Raw genomic sequence first — 20,396 nt, 5'->3', positions numbered from 1 at the left:
AATGTTAGGAGACGTTGTTAGAAGGTAATATGGAATAAGACTGAGTCATTTGAATAACGACTATCTCAGGCTTTTAGGGTTAAGTTAATAATTACAAAAGCTATGCTGAACACTGTCAAGAAATTCAAACCTACCTTCCACATTTTGCATTCTTCCATTAGCCATCTTATCTTCATAATTTATTATGGTTCAAATCCTGCCAAGATTGATTATCTTTGAATCTCACTGCAAGCAATGGTAACGGGTAGCATTCAGCACCACCTCAGAATCACTCAGCACCTTACTGGACTGTGTCCCTGATTACCTCTCCTTTAAATTATGCTTCAAATGGCATCTGAAATAAGGATCAGGTAAGCAAAATCCCCCTGCAAATCTGTACTTTATTGTTTTATTAAAAGTCAATGCTCAAGCACCTGCTTTGGTGCTCATTCACATTTTCATTCCCCACTATAAAGTGATCAAACAAACAAGCCCATCACCCGACATGCTATGGCTTTGCTCAACGAGGAAACTTTCCAGTGTCTTAATCAAAGACAGAGAAATGTTCTGCTAAAAACAGTCCAGAGACTGTTTTTCTGCACAATAGTAGGGGGCAATTCTGGGTTTTTCAAATTTTAGAACGTGCAGGAGGAGAAGAGTGAAAAGCTATGGTTACGTTTTTATGGGCCCTTCTTGCCAATGTACACGAGGTAGGCACATTCTTACCAGGCCATGATCTTCAGAGAACTTTGTCACTGCTCATTATATACACATTTCAGTGCACACCCAAAAGAAACTTAGCACAAGCTTTTGGAAATGCCACTGACCCCTACTTAGATATCTAACACATAAAAATCTTAGACTTCAGGGAGGGTTCTGCTATAAAACTGAACATTGTTCACAGTGCATGAGGGTGTATTTTGTGATCTGTGATACATAGGAAGTATTGAGCAGAAGGGAATTTCCATATGGATTCCTTTGAACTTAAACTAAACTTTACTGGCTCCAATAGTAAAGAAGGAGAGTTACTGTCCTTGGTGGTCTCTTGCAGACTTCTGTGGTGATAAGTACCAGAAAACAGGAGTGAGACCTTCCTCAGCCCTTCATTTAAAACTATCTGTCCTCCTCAACCATTTGAGCTAAAAAAAGCATGAATATAAACAGAGAAGTACTTTTATTGTTTGTCTAAAAATTCCTTCTCTTCTAAATCATTTAGATTTCTCTTTCCTTGCTTTTTTTTTTTTTTTTTTTTTTTTTTTTTTAAATCATCTCACTAGCTTTGCAGTTTTCTGCAAGAAGAGTCCAAGATAACTCTTGGACTCTTAGCAAAACTCATGGGCTCATAAGAAAAGCAACATATACGAGTCACATAATTTCTCATGCTAAAGCAAATAAAGTTACACAAATTTCAGCATTGGGTTGGAGGCCTTTAATTACTTCAGAGAAATTCAGCTGTGAATTCTCTGAATTTTACAGTATAAATCTTATTATTAGATGAAGGAAATAATGAGAAAAGTTTGGGGGGAGTGTAAGGGATATTAGAAGCCATTCCTAATACCAACTCAGTAGTATTCACTAGGAAATGGATCGCAGCTGGATTTCTCCTAATTTCAAAGTCACTTATAAAAACTCACAGCTGATCAAGCTGTAGCTTTAACAAAAGGAAAAAGTTACTGTATCTGTATCAAGGAGGTTTTATAAGTCTTCCTAGAAAAGATGTGAGTTCTGAGAATAAACTTAAACACCTCGTACCGCAAGGGTACAAATTAATGCATTTCAAGTTAATGGTTTACAAAGTGCTTGAGAACTTGGAGGGAGGCATCCCAGTAAAGTATTTTGTTTTACTTCTACTAAGTGACAGTGCTCTTCTTGTTAGCTGGTTTAGCTATTTGTAGCGTATTCTTTTTAAAATTGCTAATCACATTGTTAGGTGATGCTGGAATTCTTCAGAGGTCAAAAGGTCTGGTTTCTTCTGCACTATAAACACTCTACTTCTGTGTGCATCCATACATGTATTATGTATACCAATCCTCATTGAAAATGTATTCACAAAATATGGTTAAATCAATGCTAAAGGAAAACTTAATATGACTACAGGTAGTTAAGTATCCTTCTAGTAAGGTTACAGATATATTTCCATAACTGTTCTCCTGTTTTAATGAAGGAGCTTCTTTTCTAAAGTGAAAATGCAAGGTTCTTGGAGGGCCTGAGAGGATCATTTCAAACCTTTACAGTTCTTGCTCCTAGAAATGAAGAACTTCTAATCTAATGTTGTAGAAAGAATCAGAATTTCTTCAAACTTGATCATGTCAAAAAAATTTCTGTAAGACCACTCAGATAACCAGGATTAATTAACTGGTATATCAACAGCCTCAGTCAGTTCCTAAAAGGAGGTCTATTTCCAGTCCTAGGATCATTGTTACTCAGTTCTAACTGCTTCTACCTCAAGTAATAATGAATCTAATTAATCATGATAAGAACTTGAGGCTATTCCTGTGGAAGCTAAGACAGTCTGATTGCTTTGGATCTTTTTTTCGACAGACTTGTTCTTTTTTTTCACTGATATCAGCAGTAAGGAGCAGCCATAAGATATTTTAGTCAAATGGACTGTCACAATTATAATTTGTCAAAACTGGCTATGTAAAAGGGCATCTCACTGCTCCCCTTCAAAAGACGTGCATAAGAAGGAGTAAAAATAAAAGTACTGCTTTTCCTTATGTGGAGTAGCAGAGCTTTGTTGCTCAAGCTGTCACATAATAAATCCACTGCCTAAACAACGCTCACTTTTCATTTACCTTTGACATTGCAATGGGCGGTTGCCATCTACTGGTCTCTAAACAATAAGGCAGCTTTGTCCAGTGAAACATGGCTCAGTCTACATTTGGTTTTGATATTTTGCATTACTGATTAAAAAGAAACCCTACAATAAGTATCAGCTCTTCACTATTAAGGTAACACAAATAGAGTATACTCGAGGAGTGAATGAAAATTCTCCTTAATGTCCTTAGGGCTATTTTTATCTCAGCATTAGCTACAAGGACTAGAGAAAGCTAATTGAAGGTAAAGGCCAACGTCAGTGGTAAGAACTAGACAAAACGTGGGCAAATATTTTGCAATATTTAATTTTAGGTCCCAGGAGTGGTATTTGGAACACAGTTATGGGCTTGGCTTCCCTGTCCCGTGCTTGGGAAAGAGTTACAAATCTCAGAATGGGGATTAAAAATAACCCACAATCTAAGGATGGAGTGGCCAAACATTGCCCGTAACTTATATTGGAGGTAGACACCAATATTATACTTACAAAATTGTGTAGGGATGAAGATTTTCTTTTTTTAAATAACAAAAAAACCACATCAATTTGTATGAGAGGTACTAAAGGTTAGAGAACTCTTCCAGGATATAAGATGTGTGTTTGATAGCCTTCTCTACTTCAGAACATGGAAACCCACAAATCCAGATCGAACAGCATCACCTCCAAAATGCAGGCTTTGAACTGCAATTGCAGGCCAATTTTGGTGCCTGCACTTGCAATATAAGTAGAGATGCGGGCTTGAAAAGAGGAAAGTGGAGCTCTGAAATAAGTCTTGAGCCCGGAAGAAAAGCTGGGGTAGAGAGAAAACATACCACAGGTGCCCTGTGTGAGAACAGGAGAAGGAAAGAGGGCTCATTGAGAGGTATCTGCCTGGGGAAGGGGTGCCCTGTAGTGTTTGACTCTAAGCCTCTACCTCCTCAGTGCATCCTGGCTCTTCGCACACCTGAGCCCTGAAACAGCGCAGCTTTGGGCCTCCAACCCGCTGGAGATGACCTGGAGCCACCAGCTCCATTCGTGGTGCTGCCAGCCCCTCTGCGCCCAGGGGCCAGCAGTGCTTGGTTGTCCCCAAGGGACCAGGGCCCCTGGCATGCCTTCCAGCAGAAGAAGCTCTGGCTGGGATTGTAAAAATGACGACGTGAGCTGCAGCTAGCATAAAACCCAGCTTGGGCTACTGGGAGTAGGAGGGGGAGGAAAAAAGGCATTTCTGAGGATGCATGACAGCCCTAGGCTTCACAACAAGAATAATCACTGAAACGGAGCTTGTTTAAGTTTGGACAGTAACTGCCTTTCCCTGCCATGTTACAATAGCAGATATGAGCCCAGGGGATTAAGAGGGAATCTAAAAACCAAGAATTTACCGTAAACTGAGTTAGTGCTTCCTGTCTGGGTCTGCAGACAGCCTGCAGCGGGGCCGCGGAAAGGTGAGCTCGAGGCTCCCTGGTCTCGCTCAGTAAGGGCTCAGCATATTCTGGTTCTGCAACTATTAAACTTTGAAAGATTTGCTTTTGTTTTACAGATATTCTGCATGAAAATGTATTTGGTATCCTACATGTTGCCAGTCGGATACTGAATATCTTGTGTAGTTATCTTACTGTATTCAGGAGGAAGCTACTCGTCTCGTACTGCATGTTCTGTGGGCTGCTCTGTTGAGCTGGGCATAGGGCAGTAACAGTCCCACTCTCACATGTTGCATGGGTGTACTCTTAAATAAAAGAACTGTTAGAGAAGATAGTGATGGAACAACACAAAATAAGACCACAGCTGAAAAGAAAATAATTACAACTTTCATGAGTACTGATCCCACCGCTGCTTGCAAAGGTCGAGAGTTGGGACTTAAAGGTCAGTTTACAAACATTTTATTTTTATTAGAAATATAAAATAGTTATTAGAAGGTTTATAATAAAACTAGAAAAGATAATGCTGCTTCTGATATGATTAGAATAGCATTCTAAAGCTAAACAAGCAAATAAGGATTGCATTTTTACCACTAGACACTGCAAACATTAGAAATCAATACAACCAGAGAAGATTCTAAGTGACCCATTGAGAGCAACAGCAGAGTATCTGTGTAAGGGTTCATTCCCCAGGCTGCTGGAGCAGTGACTTCATTAAAAAAAAAAAATGAACAAAACACAACAAAACAACAACAACAACAAAACCCAAACCTACAAAAAAAATCAACAGACTTAGACTGATGCTGGCTCCAGGATTCCACAAATTAGCACTGCAGGCAGTTATTGTATCAAGTGCCATTGCTACATTTTCTTTCACCCACTGAGGGAATATCATAAAAATTTCTTCCTTCATTCCTGTTTACATCCATATTTCCTGATTTTATAGCTATATATATACACGGTGTATATATATGTGTATATACACAGCATTCCAAACCTGTCCTGGTTTCTTTTTTCTTTTCCTAGCAGTACTTTAAATTAGCCTCCTCAATTTCTTTTCATTTGTTTGTAAGCTTAAGAAATCCTTTTAAATTTTGGAATTAATTTTTCATTTATTTCAGTGTAATTCAAGATTAGATTATCTTGTCCTACATGAGGTCTGTTTTGCAGACTCATTATCAAATGAATGCTGTCATTTTAAATACCAGAATACAAATAAACATTTTCATTAAAACTTTCTACCAAGCAAGTTTAAAAATAGAATTAAAGCATGGCTATATTTTCAACTCCAAAATTCTGTTTAATCAGTGAAATGCATTCCTACATTTATTAGTAGATGTAGTAATACTTTCACTAACACTAAATGGTTTTATTATTTTTAAAACAAACTTTTATAACACATGCTTAGAGCTTAACCTATAACTTTACATTCACTGTGTTAGATTTAATTCTATAATAAAATGGTGTCCTCTGTACAATTCTTGCCAAAAACATCATAATAATACTGGCCCAAATCATTCCAGTTTTTCTTAGGTGAAAAGGGGACATAGTAACTGAAGGTACTAAACTCAATGCCTTAAAGATTTCACCAAAACTGATACCTATCTTTTAATGAAACCCTGGGCCAGAAGGGATGTTTAAGGCTCACAGAAGGCAGCTACCTTGCCCAGCCTGCCCCACTGCTGCCGCAACAGCATCTTCCCCCTAATAACCCCAAAGACTGAAGGGCTTTTTATCTGCCTGCCTCTTTTCTTCTTCTTAATCACAAAAGGGAGGGAGCTTCCAGCTTTGGTATTGTAGCAGAGCAGAGGACCTGCTCTACAACTAGAGGACTCGGAAAAGCACTCAGAGAACAACAGTCAGGAAGAAAAATAGGGTAACATTGCTTGCAGCAGCTCCTGAAAGTTCTGTGGGATGCCTCTGCCTGTTTGCTTTCTCTGGGTCACGGTATGAAGTGCAGGGTGGAGCTGGGTAGGCTTATCCCTGCATCGCACCGACTGCTGTCAACACGTGTGGGGCAGATCGCCCTTCTGCTGCTCTTCCCTCCTGCTGGGGTGGGATGTACTTCAGCACACAGTCAGGGCCAGCGTGAGGTCAGGCTTTGCCCCTACGTGCCCAAAATATTTTGTTTGTGGAGTATAGGCTAACAGCATAGGCTGTACGATGGGCTCTGGGCCATACTTGGAGGACTGTGAAGTTGATCTCCTGGGGGAAGCTTAGACAGGGACAAGGCGGGGGGGTCAGCCTGTCTCCATGCCAGTTACTGCCTAGCTGCTCAAAAAGCTAGGACAAGGGATTAATTTTAACACTCTGTTTAATTATATCCTCACTTTGACTCTGCCAAATATCAAGGAAAAAAAAGTTTGCCTGGAAAATTCAAATAGGTTTATATCTCCAGCTGGTGCTTTATGAAGTTGTAAAAAACATGTATTTTGCAGCTAATGCTTCATCTTGTACAATTTTACCAATAGAAAAACTAATCATCTCAGGAAGATAGTGATGTGTGGAGACTGTAATTACTCCCACCTGTATGCTTTGGTTAAAGTTACAAATAGATATGAATAAAAGGAAGGATGAAATGGATTACACATCTTTTCTTGGCCTTCCAGGGGAAGTATGTGTGGGAGATGGGGACCAGGTTTTAATTCCGTTTGGTGAAGAAAAGAACTGTGCTTAAAGGCTTGGAAGACTTCTTCTGGTCCTAGATCATAGCTTCCTAATTGCCCTTGTCCATGATGCAGTCAGGTGATAAATTCATGATGTAATGGGGATGTCCAAGAATCACTCTGAAGTAGTATTGTTCTCTTGAATGCAAATTGGATGAATCTACAGATGTTGTCTCCTAATTTTTAGCCCTTAGCCAAAATGAGTGGAAAGGCACTCTTATTTACACATACAAACTTCCTGTTTTGCAGTCCACTAACAGGATGTATTACGAGGGAAGAAGTTTTCCAGCTGAACTGGATTTCCGTCTGGAGCCAGCTCAAGCCAGTAGGCAAAGCAAGCTGCAGACTGCGGGGTGTGGGCTGGTGCCTACTTTTCCTGTGCCAGGAAAATGGGAATGGATTATTCCCGTTTGAACAGCCAGTCTCTGCTTCCCACTTGCAAAGCTCTTTGCTCCCAGTGTTACAGGAACAGCAAAGGTATAGCTGGGTGGGTGGTATAGATTCCTCCCCCAGCAGCTCCCACAGAAAAACAAAGTGCTGCTCTTCCTTCTCGCCCTGCCTTTTCCATTTTCTGCTACAGACACAGGCTCACCCTTGGGCCCCACCCCAGCCTGGGGGGTGCGGATGCATAAACGGCTGTTGGGCCCCGATAGGAGATTGGCTGAAGACAGGGGTCCTGTACTGCAGGAGAGGGAGAGCTGACTCAGAAAAAGAACTTGAATTTTGCAGTATGAAAAAATACATTATTTCAGCATGATGATTATTTTTTTTTGTTCTGTTTGACTAACTGCCTAGGAAAACGGATGCATTGGAAACAGACGAGGTATTTTAGAAGTCTGTAAAACCTGCAGATATAATTAAAGGTAAGCCCACATATGTATGAATACACTGTCGCTATTTATGTAATACTTTACGCAATACATGCATAACATTGACACCTACTTTTCAGTATTACAGTGCTCAACCATTTTGTTTATGCTCAGGAAGCAAGCTAGGATTTCCCCTCCTGCATACATCTCTGGCATTGTACATTCACTGTGCTATGCCCTGTTGCTCTGAAGGCATGTTTGGCATAGAATAAGTTTTGGGTTCTCTCTGTGGAAATGGGGCCCAGTGAGTGTTTCTTCATGCTATAATGGTGAGTTAGAATGGGGGTCTTAACTAGCTCTGAGCTGATACGGCTGTGCTGTGGTTTTGTATTCAAATGATATGTCCAGTCACGTAGACATATCTTGTTGCTTGTGGTCAGCGCCCTTGACACTGTGTAAGAACAGGAAATTCTGGGGAGCTTCAGGTATGGTTAAGCTAGAAGAAAAACATATAGTCTAGTGATTACACAATAAGAGCAGAGATGACCTGACATGTCCAATGTTACCCTAAGCAAAGTCCACTTGGTGTTGGGCTGCTTGTTCAGAAGAACCTACTGCAGTTGGGAGGATCAGTATCTGATACGGCAATAGGTAGAAGGGTGTTGATGAACCTAAGACAAGAGAAATTATATAAGCCAAAGTACTGCTGCAGATGTTTCTTCTAGTTTATCCTCTGTACTATGGCTTCTCATTTTTGAAGATACAGAGAATTTCTAGTTCATGCAAGTTAAGTTGGTGAGACTTTATGCAACAAAATTAAAGCCTATGGATATGCTTTTAGGATTCTTAGAATCTTTTTCCTTGGGAAGGAAAAAAAAAAAGTATTCTTCCCGCTCTTCCTTGTTGTGATATCACTGAACTATCTTATTCTAAGTGCACAAAAAAAAATACTGCCTTTTATTAAGATCTCTTGTTATCACTTCCATTGCCTGGGATATTTCTTTGAACTTTTTTCCCTTTTTAGAAATTAGAGTGTTTACTCATTACTACTTAATATATGAAATGAGTGAGAATCAAATTGATGCTCATCTTTGAGGTTTCACTATTTGTACTGAGTATAATATGCAATCTTCAGTTCTAAGAGCCACAGTCTGCGTTCAGCATGAAGAGTTCCTGGAACTTAATCCTCCACTGGAAAGAAAAATATGTTTCTATTGAGAGAAGCAAGCTTTTTTCTTAAGATAAGCATTGATAGCCACTCTGTTGTGAACGAAGTGAATGTGAATCTAAAAAACAACTGACATTATCTCTGGCTTTGCCACTCCAAAGCTATTCACATTCATGTACATGAAGTGATGCCATTAGTTACTCTTGTTGTGTTACAATGATTGTCTCTGGTGGTTGTGACTCTGAGGTATGTTTATGAAGCTTGTTTATACCTCAGCCAATTATGAGGGGTGAATGACTCAGAGACAAAAGCCGTCTTGCCGGTGAAACAAGACTTCAGCTGACAGCTTCTCAGCCATTCTAGCTTAGACTTACTTAGCAAAGTACTTCCACCAGAGACACTTCTTTCTTAGGACAAGTTCATGAAGATCTGTGCTGCAGGGCTGCACATTCCATTCGCTGACACCTCCTCTCATGCATTTCCTTTAAACCTCTTGCAGAACAGCTTCTTTGCAAAAGCTGATCCTGTCTACAGGAGCAATGACCATGTAACTGAATGGCAAGTCAGCATCCCCCACATTTTAGAACAGTAGTATAGCAGTGAGTAAGTCCAAAAATGGGATTAGTGACAAAATTCATTATAATTCAGCTGTGAATTCTCTGTTGGTCCCAAACTGAAGTGTTCTCGTTTGCACTAGCTCAGTATGTTATGCCAGTTGCCAGCTAGTCACAAAAACCCCAAAGAATAGATGGTCTTTCTTGAAGACACTTACAGTTGCACAGACAGGTAGGGAAAACAGATGGAAATACTACCAGTTTTTTGAGCAACAGAGCAGACTGGGCTTTTCAGCACACTGAGAGCCTGGCTGTTGTCAAATGGGTTTACAGGAATCATACTAAAGGAAGGCCTTTTTGTACCAGTTTTTGCGTTAAATGGGAAATTTGAAGGATGCTAAGGTAACTCAGAAGAGTTCTTCCCACACATGGGAAAAAAGCTTAAGGATGTGTAGTTTTAAACATTAAAATTGGACAATGGATGCAGTTGCATATAGTGGGCCCAATCTTTCTGTATCAGAAGAGAGAGGGTTGAGATAGGAGTAGGCTGTGAAGCTTGAGATACAGCAGGAGCTGAGTTAACGAACAGGTTACATGGTCAAAAGCAACAGAAGAGAAGAGCCAACCCAGAGTTAGCATGGTGAATAGTTATGGCAGGGAAAGGCTGTGTTTGTGAAACAATGGTGGGGCAAAAGGATGCGTGGACAGGAAAGTCACTCTGTACAAAGAGTCTGCGGCTTGTAAGCACATTTCTCTGAGGCCCGGGGCAGAGGCTAGCCAAAGGGGACACTTGGCCCACTGGGCCAGAGTTCTTATCTCAGTAAACCCTCCTAGGTATTATGGTCCCTGCTGGCCTAAAACATGAAATACCGACAGATTCCTATAGCAATGCGTTTAGCAGCAAGTCTTGTGAATGTAGTATTTCAGACTCATTGATTTTTTTAATTAATTAATTGTATGTCTGTTGACAAAGTGGAATCCAGAATTGTGCATTGGGTGCCTAGATTTGCTACACAGTATGCGGGAAAATTAATAACTTTGGAACGGGATCTGCTCCTGTAAATGCACGAAACATACATCCAGATCAGCATATCTTAGAGATGTAGTTAACAAGGGACATGCTAAGGATATGAGCCACCATTCCGGGGCCCTACTCTGGAACATGGACAGATAGCTCTAATTGCTTCCGAGCTGCAGTGCTGTCCTTCTGTGAAGGTGGTAGGTAGTTAACTGCAGCTGGTATTTCAGAGAACTGAGCAAGGCTCACCGATTTATGACTGCTCCTCTTAGAGCAGTAAGATGGTAGTTAGACTGGGGATTAGACTGGGGGGAGTTAGACTTGGGGGTTGGACTAGAGCATCATTAAAGGTCCTCTCTAACCCAAACCATTCTATGATGGTATGACTGCAAGGACAGCAAGGCCATTAAGATCTGAGACAAAGATCTAATTCTTCCCTGCAGAACAGCCCAGCTGCAGCAGGGGGCAGCCAAAGTAGCCTGGTGATTTTTGGGACTCCCTCTGAGGAAGTCGGACCTGTGAATCTTGAACGAGGGAATAAAATCTGGGTGCTCCCCAGTCCTGGGAGTGAAAGGTGTTGCACACTTTGTTTTAAAAGAGTGCAAGCTTTTGTAGGGACCTGCGTCTTTTCTGGAGATGCTTTGAGAAGGTCTACCACATCTAGCTGTTTCATTTTCATGGAACAATACCTTGGTTTTAATTAATATGGGGTACTTATTTGCTATCCTACTAGATCTTACAGCACTGTCTGTCAAAACTCCTGGGCAACATGGATATGGTGGCACAGCAGGACAAATTTTGTTCATGTGCGGAGTTTTAGGTCCTGAAGATTGTGGCTTCAGAAAATGTAGACATCTTCAGGATTAGACACTAGCTGAGTGGGCGCGGTTAGGACTGCAGCTTTCAATTTCTGTTAGTGCTCTTCAATTAAGTACCTTGCCCAAGGTCTCACAGGAAGACTGTGGAGGAAGGCAACAGCATCCAGGCTTTCCATATCCCTGGCTACTTTCTAGGCTTGCAGACTGTATATTTGTTTAGTATTTTTCATTGAGGATGCTTATTCAGGAAAAAAACCAAGGCATAACTGTGTTAATGGAGTTTATCTGAAATGTTTGGAGTGTAAGCAGAGCCCAATCAGCTGTTAACACCCCCTTAAAAACAGGAATAGCTAGGAAAAGCATTTTGTAATGGAGTGATAACAAGTTAAACTAGCTAAAGTATTAAGTACTTTTAAAGTTTCCACTCAGAACAAAGGTAAGAGAGAAAGACTTTTCTTGAACTATTTTAGCGTAAGCCAAAAACTTTAGTGCCATTATTAAATTGTGAGGTGTGTGCTGGTAGAATTTTTTTGGTTTCTTTTTTTAGAAAAATATTTTAGAAAATAACCAAGTAATTGTATTTCTCAGATCAAATCCCAAAGTGATTGCACTTAAACATTTTTCTGTTTCGTGATGAGGTTGGGTTTTTCAGTACTGAGAAGCAGACCGATGTAGACGTTGTTCAAGCTTATGCTTATGAAAGGTATGTTGAGTTCTTCCTGAACATTTAATGCTTTACACAAACACTGATTAGAATTATCCAGCACAAATAGGGTCCCCAAAAGGGTCCGAGGTGGAAGCTGGTGTAACAGAGACCAGCTGCTGTAGGTGTTCGGGATGCCAAAAGCGTAACAGCATTTTCTTCAGTCCCAAAGGCTGTGACTTAGAGGCCTTCTCTCGCCGACTAAGCAAAGGAATTGGCTTTTCAGCCCTGCAGCCCCCCTGGAGACAGCCCAAAGGTGGCAGTGGGACAGGACAATGGGGATCGTAGGGATTAGCCACACGAGCAGCAGCAGACTGCAGACATCTGGGTACTTAGCTGACTAGTACTAAGCTGAAGAAGTCATTTTCATTTCTTGGGAAAATGTTTCTATCTTTATCAGGAGCTGGGAACTTTCGTGTTTTTAACCATGTCTATAAATACTGAAAACAGTGAGGGTTTTTTCCTTCGAGTCACCTCTATTTTTAAGAACGCAGTTGGTAGTCACAGACACCTCATCCCCACAACTGCTGCTGCAGCAGTAGCACCAGTACCCGTAGTATTCCTGCGCCCCAACTCACCTGCTCTCACCCTGCCGTATGCACAGTGAGTCACAGGGACTGCCAGGGCCTGCCTCCTTTCTGCCTACAGAAAAAACGGCCGGTAGCAGTGTTTTGAACAGCCGCCGCAGGACTGATAACCGGGTTTCCTTCGAAGGTTTGATCTGTAGATCACATCCGCGTGCCGCTTCCTGAAATGGAGTACTCGCTAACCAGACTCCTTTAAGAACTTGTAAAACGGCAAAATAGCCGGTTTTCTTGTGAAATCTCTGTTTTAAAACATCAGTGACAGGCAGAGCTCCCTCTCTTTTTCAGGGTCTGCTAAATAAGTAGCATTTATGCCCGCATTGAGTCAGACTATTAAGACCCATCACTAGCCGTGTTTACTAGCATCCAGTACCCTATTTACCAACAGCAACCACCCAGCTGTGTCAAGAGATCGTACGTTTAGCTCTCTCGAGGGAAGGCAACAACTGACTTTTCCCAAGACCGTCACGCAGCTACTACCGGCACGGCAGCTAATTAATAACTACGGTGATGCGTTTCTGTTTACCGTAAGCCCAAGGTACCCCCCCCGCCCCCCGCGGGCGGTGCTGGGAGCGAGGCCCTCAGGAGCCACCGGGCACCCCTGAAGGCGGGCCTCGCCTTCCCCTTTGTCTCCTAACCCCAGGCCTTCGGGCAGGCACCGCCTCCCGCCGCCGCCACCACCCCTCCCCGAAGGCTAAAAACGAAAACGAGGAAAGAGGAGAAAGGGGGGGAGGGAAGCAAAGCGTAAAAGCCCTGTTTTGCCCGTTTTGTGTGGCGGGAGGGAAGGGGACGGCCCGTTCCCTCAGTGCCCGCCCGGCGCGGCGGCGCTGAAGGGCGGGCGGGGAGGAGGGAGGGGGGGGAGGAGGAGGAGGAGGAGGAGGAGGAGGAGGAGGAGGGCTCGCGCGCCGGCCGGCGGCGCATGCGCGGTGCGCGGCGGAAGAGGCTGGTGGCCACCGCCTCCCTCTCCCTCGCTGCCTCCCTCCCGGGCTGGGGCGCGCATGCGCTGTGGCGGCAGTCGGGGCGAGCGGCGGCGGCGGCGGCGGCGGCGGCGGCGGGGGGAGGTTTGCCGCGCTCTCGCTGTCCCTCTCCCTCCGTGCGCGCCGGGCTCGCTCTCCCGCCATGTTGTTGTGAGCCCCTGGCGGCCGAAGGGGGGGAGGGGAGGCAGGAAGGAGAGGCGCCGAGAGGAGGAGGAGGAGGAGGAGGAGGAGGAGGGGGGCGGCGGCGGGCGGGTAGGGGTGTCCCAGGGCCCGCTCCGGCTCCATCGCAGCAGCGAGCAGCGCCGCCAGCCAGCCCGCCCGTGAGTATCCTGGGGGGGCCGGGGCCGCGCCGGGTAGGCCGCGGGCGGGCGGAGCGGGCGGGCGGGCGGGCCCCCCCTTCCTCCAGCCCCCTTTTGTCTCCGGCCTCGGCTGCGCGCCGAGGGAGGGGAGAGGGAGGGGAGAAGGAGGGCGGGAGGGGGCCATGTTGTGGCAGGTCACCGGGCGGCGCGGGGCCTGCTCGGCGGCCGCCCGCGCCTCGCCGCCTTTGTGTCCTCCCGGCTCGCCGGGGAGCGGCGCCGAGGTGGGGAGGGAGCGCCGGGAGGGGGGGCGGCGGCGGCGGCGGCGGGAGGGGGGCGGGCGGCGGCGATGCTGAGGGGAGGGCGGCATTGTGCTCTCGGCGAGCCGAGGGGAGCGGCGGCGACTTGGGGAGCAGTTTCCATCCCGGCGGGGGGCGAAGTTGTTGTCTGAGAGGAGTCCGAGGCGGGGGGGGACACACGGGGGACGGGGACACACGGGGGACGGGCAGGGCCCTCGCAGGCGGGGGGGGGTGGGGTGGGGGAGAGGCAGCGGGGGGCGTACACGCGTGAGGGTGAGGGGAGTTCGGGGCAGGCCCGGGGGGGGGGCGGACACGGCGCCGGGTGTTACAATAGGCTTCGGTAGGAAGCGCCGTGAGGCACCGAGGGAGCCGGGGACGTGGGGGCGTCGTTCCGGCAGCCCCTCGGACAATTGCGTGCGTGCGGAATTTGGATAAAATGGGCTTTGTCTACACGGACCGAAAGCGTGAAAACTTGTATTATTTTTCTTCAGTGGTCTTAAGGATAACGACTGCTTTCTGAGGGTGGAGCGAGAAGGCCAAATGCTCTTGGTAGTTGATGCCACACAATGAAGTGTTAGGTTTTAATTTTTCTTCAAACGTGTCCGCGCAGACTACAATAACAAAAAGTTGAGAAAAATGCCAGCTGCCCTGAGTGGATCGTGCTTACAACTAACAGTTTGGGCTTTAATCTCCTTGGCAGTCATTGTGCAAAGATTTTTTTTGGCATTGTTCTCTTTCGTGTATTTCATAACCTCAGACTCTAATTCCTTGAGAGAAAATTAATATACTCGGGACGCTTTATATTTTTCTGGCTTGCTGTTTGAAGCAAGATGGCTTAATACCAAAATGCGTAGCATGCTTTATATGTGATGTGATAAAGAGGTTCTATCAGCTGATTTTTGGGATGCTTTTTTCTGAGCGATGTAGGCGTCTATGAGCTATATAGGTCATTGCAAATTATAATCGGTAAAACTTCTTATGTCGCCTAATCGTTTGACGCTTATATGCTACATGTTAACAAAATGCTTTCAGATTTATTTTAGTTTCTCTTTTACGGAAGTCTTTGTTGCACCTCAACTGAGAGATCAGGCCCTTTCAGTTACCATAAGTTGATGCTATAGTTCTTCAGGTGTGTGAGAGATGAATGCATTTGAAATATAATTACTACCCCATGATACCTTTTTTATGTATAAAACGTAGTATTTTGTTATATTTAGTCATGTCTAGGTTTAAAAGCAAATGTTAACAACAGTCGCAGTTTTGTTGAGAAGCTGAGAGAATTATGGTCTACCTCTCTCCAGTCTACAACTCAATTTGTGTCAATGCGAATATAAATATGTTAGGTGGGAGAAGGAAACTGGAATAAAAAGGGAAATGATAATTTAGTGGTGATGTAGTTTCGGTTATATGTGTAGAAATGACACTACATCACCTGCCAGTTTTCTGAAGTGTTCAGAGAGTTGAAAATTTGGAATTTGTCCCAGCAGAATGGTTAGTAGGCAAATGCATGTGAGAAACTGCTTGATAATGCAGATTCTGCAGTTTATTATGTGGATATTGCACGTAGGGAAGTTCATGTTATTTGAATAATATTTTTTCTGCGTTAATAGGGCATGGTACTTTTTTTCCGTAGCATCACTCTATAGCACTTAACATTTTTCTTCTATGTTAGGGATACTGGCACAGTGCTGAGGCAATTATAATTGTACCTGGTATTGTGACTGAGCTAATAGTGCAAGAAGCAGTTGGCTGAAAAAGTTGGACTCGCCTGTCTTTTGATGAGAAGATACCTTTTATTATGACAGTGTATATTAAATCTTATGTAGGATTGCAGTGCACATTGAAAACTTTATGTACATGTTTTCCTCAAGACTTGCTCTCTCAACGCTGTTTCTTTGCAGTGTTCTCATTGGGCCAGATAACTGCAGATGTTTGGGGCAAGTATGTTAACAGGACATCAGCTTGTTGAACACTGTGAACTAGATCTGATTTTCAACAGCACTTTCTAGTTCACTTTTAGATACTTTTTTTCCCCGCTTGATTTAGTAATACATGGGTGTGCACTGAAGAATCAGCACATGTAGAATTTTCTAAAAGCATTCTCCTTGATAACTTCATGGGTTTTTTTTTTTCCTTTGTACATTGGTTTCTAAAACCCCAAAATGATTACACCAAGTTTTTATACACAGAGGCAAGTAATCCAGTAGATGGTTTGAATTCCTGCTTGTTCGTCTTCATGCTTCTTTTTGAATGTGAAATTATATAAAAATTCACTGTCACTTCAGTAAAAAGAAACCTAAATTCTCTTGAATGTTAAATTCTTTCTGTGTTGGGAAACTCCTGTGAAACAAGTATTAATACATTGTATTTTCTTTAAAGTTTCTGATAAACAGAAGCTCTACAAAGGAAACAATGCAAAACTGTAGAGTAGACGTGCTTTACGAATACTTTTCATTGTGTGTATTATATGTATAGGTATGTGAGAGAGTTACCGATCTTTCTCTTCTTCTCTTCAGTAAATTTAGTTGAAAATGCTTACCTCATTAAATGTGAACTTCCCCACCCATAACATAGCTGTTGTCTTGATTATTCTGCACAATGCAACCATTCCAGTGTTGTCAGAAAGCCAGTGCCCAGGCTCTTGTCTCAGAAATGGGACAAGAAGTCTTTCGTTTAAAAGGTCGCTTTCTCCTATAACAACAAATACCAGTTATATAGTGCTTCTAATAATGAAGTTGGAGGTACTTCACAGTCTTTTAGTGGAAGAGAGTTTTAAATTACATCAGAACATGTAAAAATATTCAGTTCTAGCTGCTTGGGTGTAATTTCAAACAAGTTGTATAAAATTTGTTTTATAGTAATGGCTTGCATACCAAAACTTTATAGCAAGACTTAGTTCAAAACCTACTCAGAATACCTGCTGTGGCTTTTAGAATAGTAGGCAGGAGCTTTTCAAGCTGGTATGTGAAATGTTTAGCTTACAAATAAAGACCAGATGCCATCTCTAGTGATATCTTTAAAGATTATATTTCATTATTGGTTAACAGAGTATTTCTCTAAACATGGCTATTTAAGAACAGTTGTAAACATGTAGAAGAAATATGTCTGAAGAGGTTATGGCAACCATCTTAGGAGTTGAGAAAGAAATGTAAACCTCTGAAATGTAGCAAAAGAATCTCTGTAACAATCCACGTTTGGCTTTTTTGCTAGCTGTTCTATATATGCAACTGTTTCCACCAAACTTTAAAGTGGTGATATGATCCTCTGTCCTCTACTGGCTGTGCTAAATATCATATCTGCAGCCTTTCTAACAGGCAGATTTTTACCATATGTATTTGTGTACATTGGACGATATAATCTGGTGTACATTTTGCAATTTTGATTATTTTCAGTTTTAATTTTTCATACAATTCTCAGATGGGTTACCTCTTCATCAGTGCTATTGAGGTATTGGCAAAACTCTGTTACAGGTCATAGGTCTGGCTGTCTTTCCATTATAAAGTTCTTGGCATGTAAATCCTAATGGAAGTAAGGTTGTGTCAGACCTATGTTCATAACTTTGCTCTTAGATTTCATCCATGTTATTTTGAGGGAGAATTTTGAGTGATGTATTGAACTAGTTGTATACATTTATTTCATTGTGTGGCTGGTCTGAAGTTTCATATAGAATTTGTTCACAAATCTCTTCAAAGGGGAAATGAATTTTTAAAAGCTGGGTTGGTATGTTTGGTTCCATAAGTCTTTACGTTTATATTGAATAAATAAAAAGCTCGACTTGCTGGAGATGACTTTGTGTAGTTGAGCTAAAAATGATGAGTCTGTTTTGACTCATATTTTTGAAGTATCTTGTTGTTTATCTCCATTATGATATATATTGCTTAAACTTTAGTTCTGGGCACTACAACGATGAGTGAGTCATGTCGTCGGAAGAAGTTGCAGAACTGATGGTAATAGGGTATTTTGACAGTAAGCAAATATCTACTGTAACAGTACTACTAAGACAAAGTAGCTTTAGATCTTGTGTTACAAAACCAAGATTGTTTAAGATTATATAAAAAAAAAACATCCTCCTATCGTATATCCATATATTATATATCTCCCTAAAGGCTGGACATTCAGTAGTCGATAAGGCTAGATGAAAAATGTAGAATTGTGTAGGGGGATTAGAGGACTGTGGTTTCTTTTGTCTACATCTTCAGACCTAAGTGTTTGATTCTGATAAAATATCTTTCCATAGATGTCAGTTTTTATTGTTTGGATTTAACACTCTTCTTTCGTATGAGAAGCAAGACATTTCTTGGACTTGAAAATTAAATCCCCCCTTCCAAGTACTTAGTTAACATTGTAGGGGGTATTTGGGGTTTTATATATGTCCATTTGCATACTAAAAGAAGAGTAATACATCAGTTATGGTGGATTGAGAACGTGCGGAGATCATTAAGTATATGTGTTCAGGAGCAGGTCTTTTTTTCCTGCAGAAGATTTTGTCAATATCAGAGATTTTTGCTGTTGTCATTTATACTTGTTTCAAGCCAAGACTTAAATACTTCAAAAATGAGTTGGCAAACTTCTTTTTAATCTGAGCCTGAAATCTTTATTTTGTGAAAACCCCAAAATGTACTATCATGTGGGTTAGAGAAGTTTAATGTCAATTACTGTGTTAAAACCTTCAATAGCTTAACACATTTGAAAGAAAAACTGAGGCTGGCATGTAAAAATGAGATGTAGTTCAGATCGAGAAGTTACTTTTCTGTGTTACTTCGTTACCTAGTCTACAAACTTATAAAATCAGACATAGTATGACAGAATTAATGGTCTTCACACCATGCTGAGTAATAATGTGAAAGAAACTGCTGCTATTATGATTGAAAATCATATTTTGATTTTTTTTTAGCAAGGAAGTATGTCGTCAAACATTTGTAACATATGGAACTCTACCGTATTAATATATTGTCTTACAAAAAAATATGTGGTACTTTGTTTCTCTTAGAGGCCTAGTTTGGTAATGGTATTTAAAATTTAAAGTTTAAATCAATAAACATTCTGACAATGAATATTGTTCTTGTATAGCTTGGACTTTTTTTTAATCCTAAATGTAAGAGCTGCATATTTGAAGATATGTGGGAAAGCCTTCCATGTTAGCAAGACTTTTTCTTTTTAGGTTTCTATGTGGAATGAGCATTCTGTGTGTCCTCCTAGGCAAGAATGAAGTGGCTTGGCAGGAGACCAGAGGAATGATGCATGTGAACATTGGTCAGGAAGCAAGTAGGGTTGGAGTAGGGGTTGCCCCAGCTGGAACGGTAGTTGGAGCAACATCATGGCCCAGTTCAAGTGGAAACACTCCTCTTGCCATGCCTGCAACTGCAGTGTCAGGTGCTTCCAATGTCCAGGTACCCCTCAGTTGATGTTCTTAGGATGATGCCACAGCTGGTTATTTCTTCCAGAGGCAGGCTGGAGAGCAGTTCAGTGGCTACTCCAGCAAACACAGCTGGCCCACAGGAGATAGCATTTATATAGATCATTCAGCAGGTAGTTTATTTGTTTTTTGTTTTAACAGTTCCTGTGGTTTTTTTGTTGAATCCACATCTTTAAGAAAGATATGTGTGAATTAAGCTAGTTTTCCAAAGCTTGTAGTAACCCAAACTCCAGTTAATTTTGTTAAAGCAGTTAAATAAATGAAACCACATAAAATAATTTTGAAATGTTCGGCTTGAACCATTCACTTAACTTATATAAGCATTTCCTATTTCTGTGAATACCTACTTTTTATCAGAATACCATCAAATCATTAGGTTTGAATTTATGCAAAACAGTTGGTTTAGTTTGAAAAGGCACTAGTTTCTGGTAGGCTTTAAAAGAAGTAATATGGATTTAGCACACAATCTTACTTGTTACACTTGCAGGTAAAAAAAAACTTGTCCCGGTAAAACAGGAGAATTAAGTGTAGATCAAAACTTAACTTTCTCCTTTTGCAGGTAGTAACCTAGAAGAAAAAAAAAATTTAAAAAATCCGCTTTTAAGCTTTTACCCCCAAATGTTTAATTGATACAGCTTCCTAAATTATCTTTAAAAACTTCATTCTAAATTTCAGATAGGAATGGCTTTTTTCCCCAGGGTTTTTGTAATGTGCCACACTTAAGTCCATGAGGAACTTTTTGCACCTTCCCTAGCCCAAGGACTTATGGAATGTGTTCAAATGTGTAGTAAATATAGGAGCAAATGTGAATAAACAAAATTTGCTGACCTTAAAAGCAGGAATATTTTGTGTCTGTTTTTCTCATTCCTTAATTTCTTTTGGCATTTTTTTCCTGGTTTTACT

General features: G+C 41.9%; 1 protein-coding gene across 10 annotated transcripts in view; it reads left to right on the top strand.

The window, feature by feature from the left end:
- The first annotated feature begins 7,507 nt into the window (after positions 1–7,507).
- PUM2 (pumilio RNA binding family member 2) overlaps positions 7,508–20,396 on the top strand; it is a 77,239-nt gene continuing 64,350 nt past the window's right edge. For 2 of the 10 annotated variants that reach the window (XM_049819289.1, XM_049819288.1), the window contains exon 1: positions 14,042–14,062. The gene's annotated coding sequence lies outside the window, so the exon portion shown is untranslated. Of the gene's footprint in view, positions 7,715–13,716; positions 13,803–14,001; positions 14,063–20,396 lie in introns of those variants that run through there. The other 8 variants (XM_049819292.1, XM_049819291.1, XM_049819290.1 and 5 more) reach the window with 8 other exon arrangements.

Source organism: Accipiter gentilis, chromosome 16 (genome assembly GCF_929443795.1).
Source record: "Accipiter gentilis chromosome 16, bAccGen1.1, whole genome shotgun sequence".
NCBI classification, from domain to species: domain Eukaryota; kingdom Metazoa; phylum Chordata; class Aves; order Accipitriformes; family Accipitridae; genus Astur; species Astur gentilis.
The sequence above is the reverse complement of the archived record's forward strand: the minus strand, read 5'-3'. Positions and strand labels throughout refer to the sequence as shown.